The sequence below is a fragment of the Melozone crissalis genome, unplaced genomic scaffold (genome assembly GCF_028551555.1).
Source record: "Melozone crissalis strain CALT ecotype California unplaced genomic scaffold, PUWL_Pcris_2 ptg000090l_1, whole genome shotgun sequence".
In the NCBI taxonomy this organism is placed as follows: Eukaryota; Metazoa; Chordata; class Aves; order Passeriformes; family Passerellidae; genus Melozone; species Melozone crissalis.
Window position 1 is genome coordinate 4,406,310 of NW_026535867.1, and position 21,706 is coordinate 4,428,015.

Here is a 21,706-nt window from a genome sequence, read left to right on the forward strand (position 1 = left end):
AATAAAATTTTTGTAGTTTGAAGGATCAGTTAAGAAAAAGAAGAGGAAATAAAATCCAAAAATCAGAGTTGGATGATTGTAACTGCTTTTAATTTTTGCCAAATAAACAGAAAACAAAAAATAAAATTATTAAATCTAAATGCACTTATGTTTCTCTTCAGCCTTTTCAGTCCCTTTAACTCATTTGTGTTTTGTTCAGGGGAATTGTGTATTGATTTTTGGGGTTTTTGTTTGTTATTTTCTGAGAGTTTTTTAAGATAATTCTGGTCTATCGTTTCTGGGAAAATTTTCATGGGAAAAACAGTACTTTTCAATTAAAAAGCTATCTGGAAAGAATTAAATTATTTTTTCATTATCATGAATGAAATTTTAAGTGTCACTTCTGGTCATATAGGATCTGAGATATGAAAGAAACAAATTGCCTTTAGAGCTATAATGGTACCAAAATTTATTTTTGACTTGTGTATGATAATTGATTTATTTGATTTATCTGATATTATTATAAGGCTTGGATTATAACAGAAATTGCATACTGCAATGATTTAAAATTATTCATTGCTGAAGTACAGAAGATAAGTAGATTTCTGTAGATATTTTAAATATCTTTCCTAGTAATTATTTCTATTCATTACTTCTCACATATGCTTTCTAATTTCAGAACACACAGGTAAATTATTGATATCTTCAATTGTTTACAAAAAAAATTATTTGCTCATATCCCCCACAAATGTGTGAGCATCTGTTTTATGTTAATATAGATATCAGAAAAAGCCATACCATTTCTTGAAGAAAAAGTGTCTATCTCACATTAAAGACCTTGTTTAGAAATATGAAATGAGGATAACTTGTTTACAATTTCATTCAAAAAAATTTGCCATACGCTATGATTTTCCTGTAGATGTACTTGACAGATCTTTATTTTGTAAACGATATTGCAGACATTACTGTTCCCAGCAAGGAACTATTTTTATTTTCCCTTCTGGAAGCTTGCTATGCCTCAGAACATTTCTAGGGATTATAGAAAGAAGGATTTGGAGGAACAAGAGGTGTAAGAATTGATCTGCATGTCATATCATTTTTATATATATACATTGCTTGTTGTTTCAGCAGCCAAGCCCCAGGCAGCCACTCACTCACTCACTCCCCCACCAGCAGGATCAGGGAGAGAACTGGAATGGTAAAAGGTGGAAAACTCGTGGGCTGAGATAAAGACACATTGATATGGAAATTAAAAGCCACACAAGCAAAGCAAAGGAAACCAAGGAATTCATTCACTGCTTCCCAAGGGCAGGCAGGAGTTCTGCCATCTCCAGGACCCCATCACAGCTAACAGTGACTTGGGCAGACAAACCCCATCACTCCCAACATCCCCTCTTGCTCCCTGTTTCTGCCACTTCACACTCTGATCCATGATGTCCCAGGGTCTGGAATATCCCTTTGGTCAGTTTGGGTCACCTGTCCTGGCTGTGCCCCTCCCAGCCTCCCATGCACACCAGCCTCCTCACCAGTGTGGCAGCAGGAAAAGCAGAAAAGGCCTTGGATCTGTGTAAACCCTGCTCAGCAGTAACAAAAACATCCCTATATTATCATCACTGTGTTCAGCACAAATCCAAAACACTGCCCCATACCAGCCACTGAGAGGAAAATTAACCCTATCCCAGCCAGAACCAGCACATTTTACACAGACAAATCCAAAAGCTGTGACTTTTGCCATGTTCTTATATATATTTTCTTTTCCACAGAAGCTGTGAGGAGCTGTCCAAAACAATCTAGTTCATGTACACAGTAAAACTGAAAGTGTAATCCCTTCACAAATATAAGAACTATAAGATCAGTGAAGCAATATTTAAAAGTTGTACTTTTTCCTCATCCTCATTTCCTTTATGTCTGAAATATCTTAATTATGTGATCAGTAGGTGAAGATCAGATTAGGTGCGGGTGTTACTGCTTGCCATTATTTCCTGTAAAAATAGAAACAATACTTTGAAAATGTGTTGGAACTAAATGTTCTTGATGGACTTGCTGGAATATGACTGCTAGATCATTTTATGAGCAAAATTCATGCTTATGGAAAAATTGTACTTGTTGCTAATTAATTACTTGTTTTCCCCTCGCTCCCTCTAAAAGCTGGGGGTAGAAATTCAGAGATACTGAGATATTCTGAGAAGCTAGGAGACATTTTTTCATCACCCTTTCACAAGAAATCCAAAATACTTGCCCTGCTGTAAAATTGGTACTCAGAGCAGGGTATCCTTTTTCCCTGCCCTGCCTTCCCAGTGACAAACTCTGTCACTTCACCCAGAGTGAGGGTTTGATCTCATTTTGCATTCAACCTCCAGTCATCACATTTTATGGCTTGGCTGCTGTTCTGGGTGATCAATAAGCTTCTCTGTTGTGACCACTTGGTGCAGCACCAAACAGGAGCAGTGAGCAGGGCAGTTGACTGAACATTCTTTTTAGATATCTCTCTCCATATTTCAGCACAAGTTCTGTATTTAAAACTTCTATAATTTAAGCTGCCATGTCACCCGTATCATGTTTATCTCTTTCCCCATGGAGAACTCTGTGGTTAACTCCTTAATTTTTTCTTCTAACTTTGGTTTTGTCTAAAATATATGTATTTGTTGACTTTCCCAACCACTTAGGAAGGAAAGATGATATTTGATAAATGTATTTAATGTGAGACATTTTCCAAAAAGCTGCCTGCAGAGTAAAACCAGTTGATGGAAATCAAATTTGAGATACTAAAATTCTGTGTATGCTCTTTGGAAGCATGTTACTATTACAGTTTCATATTTTATTAATCATTCTTTGAGAAAGCATTTTGGCGTACTTTTAATGTCATGTACCGTCCACTGTGATTGCAGATAATTTGGCTTTTAAACTACTTTCACCTAAGAAATGGCATAAATTTTGTTGAGATCCTCAGGCCATTTCCCTAAAAATACTAGATTTCAAGATTTGCTTCTTGAATCCTATACTTATTTGCATCTGCTTTTTTCTTTCATTTTGCATGCACAGTCTGTTTTTTCTTATTATTGCTTTCCAAGACTGAAAAAACAACAAAACTAACATACTTGGTTGCCCTGGTTGTCCTTGGTTCCTCTCTGTTTCTTTTATAATGCCTTCATTATCTCAAAATGAAGAGCCAGAGAAGAGGAAAAAAAGAAAAGATAGAGCTGTGAGGAATATTTCTTCATTCTAGCAGACTATTTTGAAAATATGTTTAAAATATTTTAAAATTACAAAGTTTGCTTTCTTCTTCTATTTTAACTGCATTTTGTGACCAAGGTTTGGTCCCTCACAACAAGCAGAAATAATTTTACACTTTGCAAGTTCCATCAGAGGTTCTGTTGAAGGCCACCATCACTGGCTCCAGCTGATAGTGTTCCTCCACCTGTGGGTATATTCAGTTCTGAGGACTGCAGATCATATTTTCTTTCTAATCTACTGTCTGTAATTTTTGGGAAAGGGCATAGCTTGCTAGATCAGGCTGCCTTTAACATATCTATTTTTTCTTATTCCTTACTAGTACTTTTCAAAATGCTGCTGCCTTGGTGGTGATAGGGCTGGTTTTGTGGGAGGCTCCAGGATTAACTCCAGGGTCAATTCTGTGCACAAAGTCAGGCTTAACTTCAGTTCTGTGATGTTACTGAGTATTGAACAGAGGCTGGCTGATTGCAGACTGCATCTAGATGGGGAATCACTGTCTATGGGATATCTAGTATAAAAATTTATGGTCCGTGTGTCCTCAGCACCAGTCTGTCGGAGAAAGGTTTACTGACAGGCTGTATCCTGTTTTGTATTGGTGATTGTCCCTGGTGGTTGCAGGTGCCATGGAGTTGGTGGTTACTTAACCAGGAGCTTCCTGAGAATATTTTAATGCCATTTTCACTGGAATTGTCCTCTGAGTGAGAAACCTACCTGTCCTCTTCCTTAGAGTATGAGATTCCTTCCTGCTGGGATCACTTTTGGTGTGGCCATCTTTTGCTGTGTAGAGAGAGGCTTTTCAAGCAGGATTTGTGTAATTTCAGAATACACAGGTTTGTTTTATGGTCTGATACATGCAGTAGATAACCAGGACTCTGACACACTGCCAGGGTAGGTATTACCATGGTCAGTATTCCCAGTGAGACATGGGATGTATCTTTGCTGCCCCTGTTGTCATTAGTCATTTGAGGCCAGGTCAGCTTTTGTCTTGCAATGGGTTCATGCATGATATTGCTGGGTTCCCATCTTCTGATTCTTTGGGTTTTTTCCATAGATTTTTTATAGCTTTTCACTTCAGAACTTTTTAACTGTGTCCTTGAGTTATTTCTTAGCTATTTTCTCACACCTTATGACTTTTCTCATTAGAATCAATACAAATTAGTGGTGCTCTGCTGTACCCAGTTAGACTCTGCATTGCTGACAGCTGAACTGCTACTCAAACTATTACATGTGCTTTTGAAGAAATTGCTGTTTATGCTCCCCACAAAATAGCTTTCTTTAAGCTATTTTATTGTGTCTGTTTCCCTTCCTGGCCCTATTTGGGTGTCTGTCTGAATGCCTGTTCCTTGTTAAACCTCCAGCTGGCATTTTCCCTCATTCATTTTTCTCTGATGTACTATCATGGTACCTGGAAGCTTGTACAGATGCAGATTTGCTTTGTGAAGTTTCCAGCAGAAAGAAAGGTGTGGGATCCCTGCCTAATCCATGCACATGAATTTTCCTGATTGCTGAATCACCCTGGCTTGCCTCTCCCCTGTGAAACCATTCTGAAAGAGCAGTGTCCTCATGTTACAGCTGACAGAAATGGGGTGTCATTCCTCAGTCCTGGGACGTGACAGCACAAATGATGTGGTCCAAGCCACATTTGTCTCTAGAGAGATGTGTGATAAAATCAATGAGGTGAAGCTGGTGGCATTCCTGAGTGCTGATTGTCTCTGCTGTGAGCAAGGAAAACCTTAGAGAGCTCTCTAAAGCCACAGCACACCTGAGGCTGCCCTCACTTAGGGAAAGTCAGTAGGGAAATGTTTGTGCCATGTTTTAAGGCACTCATACCTTCTAATATAAAGAAGGACAAAGCTTAAAGATTTTTCTTTGTACTTCTCTGCAATCTCTTCAAGCCATACATATTTTATATATATTTATTTGGCCTGTTATATGCCCTCTTTTTACCTTTGAATTTCACTTTCTTTATGAATTGTATGCTGCAGACAAATCTTTATATTTGTTTGCCAGGAATCCATTCTAGTGAAATATGTTAAGGAAGTGAAAGGCAGCATAGTAACAATAAGTGAAAATTCTCAGTTACTGTTCTCTTAAAAACAATCCTCTGAGTTGAAGGAGTAGAACAGCACATTCCCTTGACTGGGTAAGGAAATGATTTCTCTATTTCAGCATGCTCTCCTGATGTTGCAAAAGAATGGAAAAAAGATATTCAGGATGCAAATAAAAGAAGGGAAGACTTCAGAAAGCCAGATTTTGCATAGTCTCATGTAGATGCATGGAAGACTTCCCATGTGGATTTATCATGAAAAACAGATTTTCAGGCTATAATTGCCTCACAGATTTTAGCTAGGCCATGCAGTAGTTTTCCTTCAGAATATCATGATTTGTTACTGAACATCCAGAGTACAGTACTTCAGAGCATTTAAACTATGCAAATCACCCCAGGGGAGGCTGTTATTTCACATTATCTTGGCCTATTTCTCTATTTAAAAATATCTGCTCTATTGTATAACTTGATAAGAAGTTATCTTCTTCAATTTCAATAGAATTAGAAAATGAAAAAATGAAAAGATGATTAATTTTACTTTGAATAGCATATTGCTGGTAATCTATTTGATAACAGCTGTTGATGGACAAGATGGAGTCAGGATGTGCCCTTGAATAAGACAGAACTGCTTAATTCCTCCCCTCTTCCTGATTCTTGATTCTAGCCTTCACCTGTTTAGGTCATAAACCCTGGGAAAACTCCAGAGATACAGATTTGTTTCAACCTGTAAATTACTCAGTAAATCTATGTCTAGCTCTAAATTTGCTATAAAAAATTATCTGCACCAATCTTTTGTTTCCAGCAGCACATGCACAGTGGGGAAGTTACCAGCAGTATTGATCAGTTGTTTCTTGAGGGAATTAAGAGGTTTGATTTTCTGGATATCTGTTTTATTTCCATTTTCCCAATTCTCCTCTGCTCTGGGAACAATGACATCTCTGTCTCTCATTAATTCATCTGTGCAAGATGCTTCCACATCCATGCTGGACTCCAATCATTCAGTGAGGAGCAGGTTTCCCTCCTGCCCTAAGCTAGCTGATTTACTGACTAAAATTGTTGATTTTTCTGTATTTTCTTTTCTTCATTTCTTCATTTGTGTTTCTAAGTTGACTTTGCTTGTTTATCCAGCTGTTGAGTTCTGAGAAATGTTGAAGGTATGTTGGAGATGCTTGTCTAACCTTGCTGAGAGAGGATAAAAGACTAAAAAATGAAAGAAACAACAAAAAAACTTGCCCCATCCTACTGGCATTGGTATTGATAGAAAAAATGTATGGAAATTTTGAAAATTAGAGACTTTTTTTCCTATAGAGGTTGAAAATAATTACGGAATTCTTGAAAATATTCCCTTAGCATTTTAAAATGAAGAGATGGGGTATGTGTGGGAAAGAAATTGAAGCTTTTCTGTAAGAATATTTGGAGATGGAAGATCATGATAAAATTTTAAGTTTTTCAAAAGTATGTCTGAGGGTTTGAGGGAAAGAAGAGCTAGTTGGCTTTTTTTGCTTGTTTGTTTTAATTACTGTACACTTTCCAGGAGAGAAGCCAATTTAAACTTACCTCATTAAGTAACTGTCCAAGTCACAGATTTTATTTTAAAAGATAAATGCTAGAAGGCATTATTGAAATTGACCTTTCAACTTTGAAGTTTTATGCCTTAAAAGTGCTTGATAATTACACTGTTGAACTAATATTCTTTTTTCATATACTGAGTTTTTCTAGAACATTTTTTGTCAAATGTTTTCATTGATTGTTTTTTTTTCTTTTGATCAGTGAAGAATGGGTGTCAAGTATAAGACAGAAGCTAAGAGAAAGTAAAATTATATATATTACATATATATATATGTAGTATGCATTCAGTAGTTAAGCAACAATTTTTTGTCCACAGTGATAAGAGAATTCTCAATATAGTGACACACACTTTAAAGTCACGAAGCCATTAAGGTTTTTCTTAATCAGAATTTGGCTTGCATAACATTGTGTACTTCAGCTTGATTTTAAAGGTTTTATTTCCCAAGTGTTAAGCTTTTTACATATCCATGATAGTCCCTGTCCTGGCCCTCTTTTTCTCATTCCAAGTAGCATGATGTGCTTGGAATCTCTTTTGGAATTCTGTGCAAGGAAGCATAGACTCAGGTGTGTTACACAAGAGTGTCTCTGTTTTTATCACATATTTCTGTAAAACCCAATCACACAAGTCAAATTTATACGATCAGATCGTTCCATAATTGTCCTGCCAAACAATTAACTTGCTTCTACACATTTTCCACAGCTCTATAAATTGTCTTCCTTCTCTACTCAGAGTTCTACAACACTTCAATAGTTACATAGTTCTGTTGCTGTCTGAAGATGTTTTGCGTTATAATTATGTGAAATCTCGATCTGAATTGCAGTCAGGAACAAACTGAAAGGAAAGAAGAGGGTGGCTTTTTTGACATTATTTTCATTCATTATTTTAGTTTCAAAGATGTCAGGACTACTTGACTTGGTTAGGAAAGCTGTCAGAGTGTTCTGGGCATGCAGATGTGCATTTTCTCCTTCTTGGTGAAGTCAGTGTTGTCTGAGTTTAGTTTTGCACTGTATTTGATAGCTAGATCCAGCATTTTTTACAAGTAGCACAAAAGGTCCTGCTGAATAATGAGATTCAACATTTAAGAGGGTCTATGTTCTCTCCCCTAAACATCCCATAATAAAGTTTATACACTTTTAAAAGAATATGTTTGGTTTTGTGGTAGGATCTGTGATTAATTGAAATAAGAGCTGCTAGCAGTTGGATTCACAACTCAGATTATTAATTATAGGGAAAGATGCATTTAGGTTATTCAGTCTCAACTCAGTAGCATATTTGAATCTGATGAATTTCAGGTAGGTAAGACAATCCCCAGACAGCAAAGATTTTAAATTTAAGCATCTGTCTCACGTGCACTGTAATTACAGGGAATGTAAATGTGTATTTCCGGCATCTGTTCTAACTGTTCTGGTGTGAATAGAGGTGGGATTATTTGTGTGGCTAATTGTTTTGATAAATAATTTGGTATGCCCATAATCTGTATGTTCACCTCAAAATTATATATTTCTTCTTGCTTCTAAGATATAACCAGGATCAATAATGCTCTACCTCATTTTCTTGCCAAATGGGGTCTTTGAAGCTGTTCTCTAAAGGAGAGGAATAATTTAATTAAAATGAACATCATATTCTTTGTACTCTGCTGCTTTCATTCTTCCCTAGATATTTTGCCATACTATTACTAAGATTAACAAATTATTCAAAATATTTTTTTAATGGAAAAAATAATAAATTATTCACAATCTCATTAAAATTGATATCTTTCAGTTACCAGGGGGAATTTGGATTCCCTGATTTACTTTTCTGTCACAAAGCCTGAATAATTAGTCAGGGCCTGTTTTGTTATGATAAAGCATTTGAGATTGTACCTGCCTGAGTGTATTTGCAAAAAGAATGCATCTCACTAGTACCACTTCTCTCTTCATATGAGTCTCAACAAAAATTTATCTTTCTCTTCCCTGCCTTTTATGATGCATACAGGATCTTACTTTCAGCTTTTACATTATTTATGTGAAATCCTTCTTGTTTACCTGAAGATCAGGTTGATACCTTCAGTCATCAACATTACTAACAATCTTGCATCTTACAATAATATTTAGGTTTAAACAGTATTTATTTCTTTAAATGCATTGCTGATACCAAGTTCAAAAACCCATGCAAGCCCCAAACAAGCACAGGAAAAAGGAAATTTGGGCCCTTATGCTGTGTTTGCTGTGTGTTAAAGGCCAGGATGGGCTGTAACTCTAACCCAGCCTTTGCCTTCATTTCAGTGTGATGCTTTTTCTGCCCATAAGCCTTAGTAATTCAGCCAACAGAGGGGATTTTGGTATTAAGTACTGAACATCATTTGTGTGTTTTTGGAGAAATACAGAATCAAGGCTTACAGTGCAAATAGCTGAAAAGTGTTTGAATCGTGACCTTTACTGTATGAAGGAGTAATACCTCACAACCACTGAAGTATGCAGCACAAAATTCTTCACTGAACATCAAAGTTTATCTTTACAATGTACATAAGATACTTTATTACACTCATAGTCTAGTATCACATATTTGGTCTAGAATCATCTGTTGAGGGGAGGGAAATGAAGCTAACTTCTTTGCACAGTAAAGGGTCATGAGGGCATTGAAAGAGGGTATTATTTCCTCAAACTCCTCTTGCTAGAACATTGTTTTTACCATGCAGTAGTTTATGTTCAAGGAGTTTACTCTTTTTACTGTTAATATACTACATTAGGTAAAATCTGTGTTTGCAAAAATATTCAAAATCTCTGAAATTTATATGGGTAATGAAAGTGGACTGAACCTTAAGTACTTTCTGCATTCACATCTTGTTAAGGTACTTAATTTTATTTTCACAGATCTTCTTTTACTTGAGCAAAGGAATTTAGCATTTTGCTCATTTTAAACCAGAGAAACAGTGCTATAGGTATAATAAAGGTTTTCCCCTACTAAAGCTGTAGGTATTTCAAAATAAAATCCAGAGGCTTGAAACATAAGAAAAATCTCTTTCTCATAATCATTTGGTGAACCATTGGGAAACCAAATTTTCATACAAAGTCCAAAAGGAGACATGGAATTGAAAATTATCCCATGTAACTATCAAGAGGTCTGTGAAACTTCATGATGTGACTGTTTCTTTTATCTCTAAATTAGAGCTATTAACTGCCTCTTTAAGGGGTTAAATTCAGTGTAGATAGCTTAAGAGGTTTTTTTGTAGTAGATGAACTTAAAGAATGCAAATCATGTTTTTTGATTGCCTTGTTTGCCTGCTTGTTTATAAGAATGTTTTTACACTGAGGGGAAAACTATAGCATTCCACCAATTTCTGGTGTTGAATTGTCTTTTATCTGATTTCTTCACAAGCACTGAAAATCCCTTATAAATTAAGTAATTTTCTCCTTCAGAAAGATACTAAGATAAAACAGAGATTATATGCCCATAAAGATTGATATCTATTAATTACAGGTAGCATTGCCTTTTTCACAATAAGTGCCAGTAATTTCAGCTAATCCCTGAGGTTTGTAACCCTTTTTATTACCTCTGCTACATACTGCCAGCAGAACCCAAAACTTGAATTGCATGCTGTCCTCTTAGGGGCTGTTCCAATTTCTTTTTTTCTAGCCATGTATACAATTTTCTCTTTTCCATTAAATAGGAAAATAAGAATTTGGTTGCTGAAAAGAACTGTTTTTCAGACCTGTGTCAACAATGTGTTTTCTGCATGCACAAACAAGCAAATCAGCTCTATCACACATAATAGCACGTGACACTAGACAATATAATAGTTTGTCAGTAGCTGTTGAGGACATTTTGGATAATCCTTATCTCTCCAGCTTACTTTACATCCCTTCAAATGAAAAATCACAAGCTATATCCTGTTAATCTTTTCTTCTTACTGATTTATCCCTTTTCCAAATCAAGAATTAATTTTTGTGTTATTTTTCTTTCTTTGATCTATAGATTTACCCAATTCTCCCAACTCTGAATTAAGTGGAAATGCCTTTTTTTCCTCCTTTCTCCTACCTCTACTTTTTGATGCCAATCTCATTGATTGAAGAAATGCAGGGTTTTTTTCGAACTTCTTGAAGCCTATTTACTTCTAGGAACCCTCTATTTGATATTCAATGTTAATTAGCCTGGGTTGCCTTCTGCAGTTGTTGTTTGTTCATCTTTGCAATAAAAGCATGTTTAAATGATTCAAGATAAGAGGGAGAGATTCAGTGGTCCCTAATTACTTAACTAACCAAAGAAAATTTTGGTGGCAATTTGTTTGCCCTGTCTCTCTAAAAAGCAGAATGTTGGTGATGAAGCATTCAGCGTCACAGAAGAAAGCAGGGACTGAAAACAAGTGAGTGTTATTCAGTAGACAAATTAAAAGTGAAACCTATTTTTAACAATGAGCTTAATTAACTCTCAGAACAATTCTCAATGAAACGTGGAGGATTCACTATTGCTGACAAGCTCTAAGTCAAGTGACTGTAGTTTTTTCCTAATTAAATTCTCTTGTTCACGAAGAATTATTGAGACTGAACTCTGATTTTTTCAAATGAGTTCTTTCTATGTATTGAACTCAAGTTAAGTGATCATAATGACTGAAATGTTTAGCTGTGAAGAATAGAAAAAAAGATCTCTGCAGAGTTTTGCATAATCAAATGTGCTTTAAACATGCTTTAATAATACAATCCAAAAAAGGGAAAAAAGTTCTTTGAGGTTTCTGAATTAAAATTTTCAGAATTTCCATAATATTATTTTCTATTTGTTTACTACATCAGGATGAAAACAGAGTCAAGAAGTCAAGTACCATCAATAGATACAAACTGTACAAGCTTTCTTTTCTTTACTATTGTAACCTATTGCCTCTAAAGAATCAGCATTGCAAGTGTTTTGGTCATTAGTCTATATAGAAAAGGAATATATCTAAAAATTAAATTAAATTTTGAGACCCAATATATTCAACCAGAAAAAGCTATAGATTGTAGGAAAATGAACTGCTGTTTTTCTAACTCTTTTTTCTACTCTTCTCCAACTCCTTGCTGCCACATATCAGAAAATAAACTTTTTTTTTTTCCTTTGGATTGATACCAAATGACAGCTTGTAAAGACCTGTTCCTTGTCATCTTTACACGCAGGGTTTTTTTCCTCTGCCTTTTCTTCACTTCACACCTATGACAAACAGCTGTTGGGAAATGCATTTGTCCCTACATTTGTTCAGTGTTTGGCTGCAAATCATTTGTGCCTTGAGCTGCTTTAGAGACGAAACCATATGGAGAGAAAAAATGGCTTAGATTTGAAGGCTGACAGCTTCTTGTTTTGACAGATTTAAAATGTATTATCTCGATTAAGTTACTTGCATGAAGATTTTCATTCCCAGTTATCTCAGCACAAGTTGTTGTCAGAGGAGGTTACAGTTACTGACCTAAAATGTCTCCTTTCTATTCCAGAAAAGCATTGTAGTTTTATCTCTGGCTATATTTTAACTAACTTTTAGAAAAGAATCAGAAATGATCAGTTTTCTTTCTTCCTGAATCAAAAGAAAACTGGTCTCTTACTGGGAACTCAGTTTGTGCAAAAAAATAAGTAAAAACTAAATTTTAGAATTTTTTTTGTATTTTGTGTGAAAATGAAGTAGTCATCTTGCCTTCTGAATTGTGGCTGATAGTGTATCATTTTGTTTCCATGGGAAATCAAATGGTTTCCATTTCTGGATTCACAGAGAGGTTCAGGATCTGCAGCAGCTGCCCCTCCTCAGAAACACTGCAGCTCCCATTGAGTCATCCAAAGCCTGTCTTCTCTATGATTCACAATCATCCTGACACTGTCATGAAATTTTAGTCCTTGATCCCTTCCAGAATATCTTAATATTAATTCCCACTTCTAGCCTTAATTTTATTTGGTTTTTAAATCTAGTTAGTTTCCTACATGTTTGCTTCTAAACATTTTTTTTCTTTTTCATGAGGCCCTCAAGTATATCCCTTTATATTAATCTCTGAATTTTAGGGGTCAGCATCGCATATATTTATTGCATATTTGATTATTATTTGCTCTAAATTACAGCTGCAGGGGTGATTTTAACCTTGTTCACACAACAGGAATCAATGCACATTCCCCAGCCATGAACTGCTAATTGTCCTTATGGCTGGAAACTCATACAGCATTTCAACTGCCCCTCAGGGTACCAGGAGAATTGTAATAATTATCATATTAACCACAGAAATTCAAGGGATAAACTATTTTGTTACTTGAATGAAGTCTTAATGAAATTTAAATATGATCTGTAGCTATACCTGAGTCTGACAAGTGAACAGCCATGTGTCATATTCACTGATCCAGCATCTCCCAGGTCTTTGTAGCAGGGTTAAAATAGTTCTGGATATTTCTAAACTGATGTGTCCTAACATGGTGTAATGACTGAGTAGCAGGAATGTACATAACCAGCATGTGAGATTGCACTGTCAATAAAAGATGATATTGTGTAGACATGCGAAATATCAGTTTGAAAAAATGGATTCTGTCAGAAATCATTACTTGTTAAAAAAAGAACAAGTCAATGTGAGTTACTAGTATGTCCATAAAAATCAAAAATATCACTGAAGTAGAAAGGCACTTGACAGCTCAACAGACTTTCTTACTAGAGAATATTGCTGATGGTTTTTTTTCTGTACTTTCTCTAGGGACAAATTATTGTTCTGTGATGGTCTTGATAAAATCTGGAGCAGGTTTTGCATGTCAATGAGAGCAGTCAGAACATAAGATGTAGTCTATAAATTGTCATCCTTGAGGTATGATTGCTGGCCTCTGTGTGAGTCAACTGCAGTCAAGTCAGCACTCATTCCTAAAAATAAGATAAAATCCAATGACAGTGACATCCAGGCTATTTTTTGACTGCATTTTCTCCTGACCAAGGAAGTAATCAAAAGGACACCTTAATAAATAGAAAAAAAAAAAAAAAAAAAGAAGGGTTTTCTTCTGTTCTCAGGCATTTTCTATTCCTACATAAAGTTTTATGAATTGAGTCCTGCAACCTTGTTTTCAGAGCCCATGATTTTTATCTTTTCCTTTTCACTTCCATAGAGCACAAGGAACATTTTGAACATGTAACTGGCATTGGGAAGAGAAGAATGCTTGGTTTAAGTACCAAGTTGTCTGTGGCTGTTGTTAGTGTCTTAGGCTATTTTTGGGTGAAGTCCACATTCTCTGAAGACATCAGCTCCTAGCTAAGCCCCAAATGCTTCAGTTACATTGCAGCAATATCCTGACTGACCTTTGAATATTTTACCTGTAAGGACAAGGACAAAGAACTCTAGCTGAAAAACTGTGAATAGGAGAAATGTTTCATTTAAGGGGCCAACTCTTAGAATAGTTAAAGACTGAAGCTGCAGCTGTAAAACTGGTGCTCTGCCTAGGGATTTTTAATGAAATAAAATAATTTTTGTTTGTGTTTTATTTGTTCTTTTTCTTTGTAAATAAGAACTTGGTATATATTCTTATTTAAGGCAGATTTATTTTCAGATTGAATAATAAATGTAAATAATTTCTTCAGAATTTTGGAATCTGGAAATTCCCTGCTGACCAGCGGCATGGTTTAACATTGAGGCTGGCATTGCCACATGTTGATTTTAGCATGTTGCACATGAAGTAGAGTAGGTCAAAAGGATACAAAAGTGGAGCAATAAAAATATTTGTCTAATTTGATAGGCTAAGAAGAAGTTACTGTTAGTCCACTTACAACAATACTGCTGTTCATAGCTATGAAATACTATGTAATATGTACCATATTGTGGGCTCTGTCATTCACTCAGCTACTGTTTTATGACACAAGTCAAATTAATAAGCAAACATTACTTTTAAAGAGGGATTCCTCTTACCATCTTTATCTATTTTCTTGAGTGTGAAAAGACCAAAAAAAAAGGCAGAAATCAATTCTGCCTTACTACAGAGACCTGTAAAACCTCAAATGATGAAGAATGTACTTACCAGAATTATGAAAAGGAGTAACAATGGAGTAACACTATCTCTCTCTCTCTCTCTCCCCCCCATATATATATATATATATGTATATATATGACTCACAGTCACATCGTTTCCAGTTACTGTCTGCCGTATGAAGTGTGATAAATCTTCTGAATACTTGTATCAAGCAGTACAATTTTTGGTTGCATGTAAGAAGTAGAAGGATGTAACAGCAACTGGTGTCATTAGTGATTTCACAACACTTTGCAGGTTTTGATTAAAATCTGCCATAGCTTCAGAATTTGACTGTGCTTTCAGAGATCAGATTAAGACACGTATATCCATGAAGTTTAAAGTGAAAGTAAAAACACATCTGTCAAAAGTAATCAGATATTTGATGTATGTCAGAAATTCAATTACATCTGAACTGAAGCAATTACAGTTTCCTTTCAGGCATGAACTCAAGACACTTTTGTGTACGATTCAATCTAGAAAAAGATTAAGAAATAGCGAAGTTGTCATAGTCCTAATTTACTTGCTAGTACTTTATCTTAGGGTAACATGAACTTTTCTTAAGGGAGAAAGGACAAAGTTTGGTGGTGGTTTTAGTGGCTGGGCACTAAATTGAAAGTTACACTTGTTTAAGAAGCATATGCCATTTCTTGTGTGGCTCTTGCATTTTCAAATATATTATGTGGTGATTGTCTACTTTGTTGAGATCATAGGCAGGTTGTGCTTGTAGAGTGTTTTTTTGTACACAGAACACAACTAACACACAATAGCAGAGGGGCAAGAGAGGTTGAGTAGATTTTCTGTTAATGAAGTAGAGAATGTAAGATCCTATTGTTATTGGCCATCTTATCTCTCCACTCAGCTCAGCACTCTCCATCCACCCTGTGTTTATGGTCTTTCTTCTATAGAACTAGTTATCAATTAATCTCTCCTGAGAATGTCACTTATATTTACATGTGTGAAGAACTAAAATTAATATTTAGCTTAGGAAAGGAAAATTGACCTAACATAACTGAGTTTTTACTTTTCTGTTGTTTAGTCTGTCACAAATAGAATCACTCAGAGAAGAGGTATAGTATTGCATCTTTTACAGTGCTGATTTGGAAGAGGTTTTGCATCTTTTTCTTCAGCTTTGAAGTTTGTCTCCTGCTTTCAGTGACTCTGGATCTAAGACATTACTATGTTGCAGACATTTAGATCTTGGATGCCAGAAGGATCTATAGAGTTTTATCAATGTCAAATTGTCATCAGGAAAATGAGGATGATAAACAATTTTTAAATAGATGAACTGGTCAAAGGAGGATAGGGTAGATCTACCAACTCTCAGATTATTGGAGGAATAAAATAGATTTGTAAGGAGAAAGGAAGAGAAACTCTCAGTACACCATGAAGTTTTAAAACAAGTATTGGACCATAGGATAAAAAGAAAAGTTACTCCTTTCATTCTTGATTATTCTTCACTCCTTACTCTTATCTCTTTGGCAATGCCTCTGCCAAAAAACTTTAATATAATAGTCTGGCCTTCTCCACACATTCTGCTCGTGTTTGCTGTGGCTTCATTTTGCAAGTTACTGTCTATGCCTGTTGCCCTTTTGCTGGTTCCTCCTGTGCTTGCTTTGTTCATTTTTCCATCCCTATTGCTGAACTATTCCTTGGCTTTTCAATGATTTTCCTTCTCTGACATTTGCCTTGTGTTGCTCTGTACTGCTCAGTTCAGCCTTGCTTCCTTACCCCTCTCATGTCCTTCATTTGGATGTGGCTTTCCTGGTGTGCTGCCCGACTGGATTTCTGTCAAATGAACCCCAAGCCAATCATCCCAGCACCCCTGAAGGAAAATTGCAAAGATACCCCATGGTGTCAAGACAAGGGCATAAGGTAACAGCAGAGATGTAAAATATAATGAAATATGGCACCTATATGAATGTGGGTGCATTTTCTGTTTGATTTTTAGACTGTTCTGTAATAACTACCCAAAGTCAGAGCTTCAGGGTGATCTATGATAAATCAGTTTAGGTTTTTACATGATTTGTGTATTACTGCAGAAGGTTATTACATCAAAATTTATAATCAGATGTAATTGGGAGGTGATGGAGACTTTGTTGTGAAATGTATTAAGTGACATTTTTATATTGGGGTTTAAAAAAGTTTTTAATTTAGTCTCATAATAAGAGAATGTGACTTTCATGATCTCTGTTACATGTATTTTTTTGTTTTCTTGGAGTTGAAGATCTTAAGTATGATTTTGCTTGTTTTGGTTGTCAGCAGAGAAATGAATTACTCTACTTGGCAACATTTTTTTCCTCAGTGTATTTAACCATTGTAAGCATAGTTGTTACTGCACCTCAACAATAAATAAATATAATAGGTCAAAATATAATACCTATCAAAATAATTGTTTTGATCTTTACTGAAACTGCAATATAAGCTGTTAGTTAGAGAAGGAGAATTTTATAAATGGAAGGAAAACTTTATACTTGGCCTTTCAGATATGCTTCATTTAAAAACAAAATAAATTGCATTAAATGAAACAACATATTTAATTACTGAGCCCTGTTCTCAAACCATTTATTTTAATCTAAAGAGCAAGTGTTTAACTTGAATCTATTATTTTGTACCAGAAAGAAATTATTCTAAATGAAAAATCTTAATTAAATAATCCAGAATGTCTCTGGAAGAAGTATGCAAAATTGTATTAATACAAGATCCATAAAGTGGTGAACAAATCTTATAAACGTGCTCTAATACATTTTATTGTATGCTTATGGTAGTGATGTTGTGAAGCCTTTATTTGTGCCATGTCTTTCTTAAAGCAACTTATAAAGTTTTAACCAGTCATTTGTGAAATTGTTTATTAGCATCTGAGCTGCATATTCATGACTTAACTTTTACAACTAAGTAATTCATCAGCTCAGAGGGATTTTATTCTTCTGTCTAAGTACCAGAAGACAGAGTGCAAAAAGGATGGAAAAAAGAATTTTTCAGTGGTGCCCAATGACAGGCAACAAGAAATTCTCATCTGAGCAAAGGGAATGCTTTTTACTGTGAGGAAGATTGAGCACTGGAATGGTTGCCCAAAAAAATTATGGAGACTCCATCCATGGAGATGTCCAAAGCCTTTTTGGATGTGGTCCAGGTAGACTCTGCTGAGAGAGAGGTATTGGACCATTTGTCTGTCAGAGGTCCATTCCATCTTCAGGTATTTGGGATTTTGTGAAACTGTCAGAGGAAAGGGAAAACACAACTCTACCTCTTGGTGTGAGTATCCATAATTCATGAAGCAGAGAGTCTCCTAGAAAGGCAATCATTGTGGACCATCTGTGAAAGGAACCTCTCTTGAACTCCACTTACCTAACTTACTGAACAGGGAGGGAGGGAGGGAGGAAGTGGTGGAAGGAAGGAAGTGGCGGAAGGAAGGAAGGAAGGAAGGAAGGAAGGAAGGTGTAAATGTTAAAACGTGGGATGCAGCAAATTTAAATTTTGGCATTTTACTTGGTTATTTTATTAGATCTTTTACTTGCCTATTTGTATGGTACTTGAAATACCTTGAAGTGCTTTGTGTGCTATTTTATTTGACCCAGAGAAGATGCAATTAGAAGTATCCTGCTTCTTTGCCTTTAAATGCACCCAAATCTAATTGTTATGTAAGGGTGATCTCTTGTTCTTGCCTTTGTGCTTTCTCTTTGTAGGGTGCACTGTTTTTCATATCACCTGCAATTCACTGAGGAAAGTATCTGTGTCTGGTTTTGCAAACAAGGGTCCATTTTATGTGAATTCTTAAAAACAGAAACAAGACAAAGCCTGTGGATCTGTCATGACCTCAGAATTCCAGAAGTACAGAACTGCTTAGGTGGTAAAGAACCTCTTGAGATTCTCTTGTTCATCCAGACTCTCTGTGGCTCAAGCAGGGTCATCTCCATCAGGTGGTCCAGGACCATGTCCAGTCAAATTTTGAATATCTACACAGATGGAGGCTGTTGGCTGTTGTATGATGACTGTCAATTTAGAAAATTTTATTTATGTTTACTCATTGAGACTGAATAATTATAATACTGATGTAGCAATGAAACTCTTCTGGAAGAGGTGCTATAAAAGATCTTAGTTTTCATATTTGAACCAGGATTTTATCTCTTCCAGCAGATGAAAAGAAATTAATACCTAGGTCTGACTTTTTCAATGCATTTTGGATACTAGTATGCTGGCAATTGCTCACTCTTTGCTATCTGATATCAATTCTTTTCTGGATGAGCTCTTTGAGAAGAAATTAGCAATAATTCCCCAGCAGCAGCTGCTGTGTATGAATATTTTGGAGGTTGCCCTTTCCAGATTCTGAGGATAATAGGAGAAAACAGACCTAATTATAGTGAGTTGACATTTACATACATGGCCAGTGCTAATTTTAGCATGGCTGTCTGTGGGTTTAATCAAAATGCTGCTATAGTAATTTTAATGGATAAACTGTCAAGAAAACAAACAAATAAAAGTACCCCCTCCTAAATGATTTTCCATGAGACTTCAACAAGATATTCTGAGCTCTGTCTCATCTCTCTCTTTCAATTAAAGGAGGCTGAACTGAGTGCTCTTCTTCTGGGTAAAATCAATGGGAGGCACTCAGATGCTACAGAATTAGGAGGAGTGAATCAGGGAGATGCACTTCAACATCTAGAAAATCTGCCTACAAAGCACCTTACTAATATGAAAAATACATGGCTTTAGGTTAAAGTTAAATGGGAGAATGATTTATTGCAGAATATTTTGTTCCTTGCCATCACTGTTTTATTACCATGATGCTGCCTGGTATGCCTGCTCTTAACATTTTTTCCTAATCTACTGTAGAGGCAAAAAATGCATTTTTACCCATCTGTATTCCTTCCAAATAACATCCCAGCTATTGACCTCCACTGCTGCTTGAATTTTAGCTCTCACAGTGCTGAACTTTCTAGGGCTGACACAAAAGTTACACAGAACCCAGCCACAGCTCAGTGTCCCAAAGAATTGTAGCCAGGAATTTGAAATATACTAATTTTGATTTATTATCTAATCCAGTTCTGAATTCTAGGTTTAGTGCCTGAGGAATCTTTTACAGAATCAGTGTTCTCCAGCAGCCTCTGGGGAGGCTAGAGGCAAGGCTTAACAAAAGGTTACCTAAAAATGAAATGAGGGATCATGCAGAGCTCTACACACTCCTTTGTAAGGCAGTTGACTCAAATTGCAGCCCTTGGTTTGAGTCAGATGCCTTCAGTCTTTAATGGGTCAGTGAGCTTACTCTGCTAAATTTAACTGTTTCCTAATGGGCTGTAGGACAGCGAAAGAGGAGTGAGGTATTATCAAAATCTGGCCCAAAGCTTTTTATCAAATGTGATGCACCTATGTTCAGAAAAGGGACTTGCTGTGGATTTCTTACGCAGAATTTGTGGATATTCACTGCAGTAAAATAATTACGTGAAGGCAAGGGATCAGCCATTGGTATCAGTTTTTGGCAGAGTACTTGAGGTCCCCAGACAAGTAGGAGCAGGTAAAACTGATTTTATTAAAATTGTACACAGAGCTATTTTTTGTGTGCTACCTGCATTCTCTAAATGGGAAAGAAGAAATAAAAGCAAATTATATTTGCCATTATGGCTATTTTATCTATCTTATTAACTGGCCAAAATCATAATGAAATAAATCTGTATTAGCAGTTAATGATCAGTTGGTTAGCTGACAGCTGCAGGCAAGCCTGGTGATGTAAAAATTACCTTTATTATTAGCATCTTCTAATAAGAAGATTTTTTTATTAAAAATGTGAATACAATCTGTTTCAATAGCAATATTATAAAATTTGTCTTTTCATGATCTTTAATAACCAATTTTCTGCCAGAATGACCGAGAATGCTATCATATGGATTCTGCATTAAAATCTATTTTAAAAAAACCAAGGGGCTCTGTCCTGTAACAGGCATCATTAAGCTACAATTCAAAATATGTAATGTGATGTGTATGACTGGTTATGAGTTTACAGTCTGTTCTATTTGCCATCTGTTAAAAGCTTTGCAAATGAACCTTAAGGATGCACTGTAATGGTGTTACAAAGTATTTACATTATTTTGGTATCCTTGTGTGTGTGGATTCAAGGCAATCTACTTGCAAATATATCCTGAAGTGTACTCTTTTGTTTCAAAGATATCATATGCCTTTGTCTTAACTGGACCAGAGTGAGCCCAAAGTGGGCAAATCCCAGCAGAGAGCTGACTCTTCTCTCACTAGGGGAGAATTGTGTGTCAGTGCTGTGATGGGTTTGTGATCCAAAGGGGTGGATCCCAGTTCAGATGTCTTCAGGAGTGTTGTAACTATGCCTTATATCAGCTTATTTATTTCAGATATTGGAATAAAAATGAGTTGCTAATTTAAAAAAAATTTCACTTTGACCATGTAGTTGCCAATAATGCATGTATATGTAGTATATCTTTTAAATTTGGGTATGGGCTTGATAGATAATGCTTCAAAGATCCAAAGAAAAATCTTAAATTTTTATCAAAATTGGAAAAAAAATATAATTTGTTTTTTTTTCATTTAGATATTAACATTTTAATGGACTTTTAATTAGGATATTTTCAAGCTCTTTCATGATACAAAACTTTTCAAGTAATTATTTCAAAGGCAAATTGCTCTTGCCATGATGAACTCCTACAAATACACAAGAATTAAGCAATCACAAATGCAAAGCACCTGGTTAATTTTCATAATTAGTATATGATAAAACTCTTACAAACAGAAATTCAGATATGTTTAGGTAAGAACTTCCTATGGCTTTTCCCATTCATAATAAAGTGAGGCAATGGTCTCCCTATATTTGATGTCCTGAGGCCTTTTTAACTGGGAGAGGTAGAAAACCTGCAGAGTTGTGTGGTTTTAAATATTCAAAACCTTCCTAATTTAAAATT

At 35.7% G+C, this 21,706-nt stretch overlaps 1 protein-coding gene across 1 annotated transcript in view; it reads left to right on the plus strand.

The window, feature by feature from the left end:
• CFAP47 (cilia and flagella associated protein 47) overlaps positions 1–21,706 on the plus strand; it is a 260,765-nt gene that overhangs the window by 199,636 nt on the left and 39,423 nt on the right. The gene's annotated exons all lie outside the window — the stretch shown is intronic.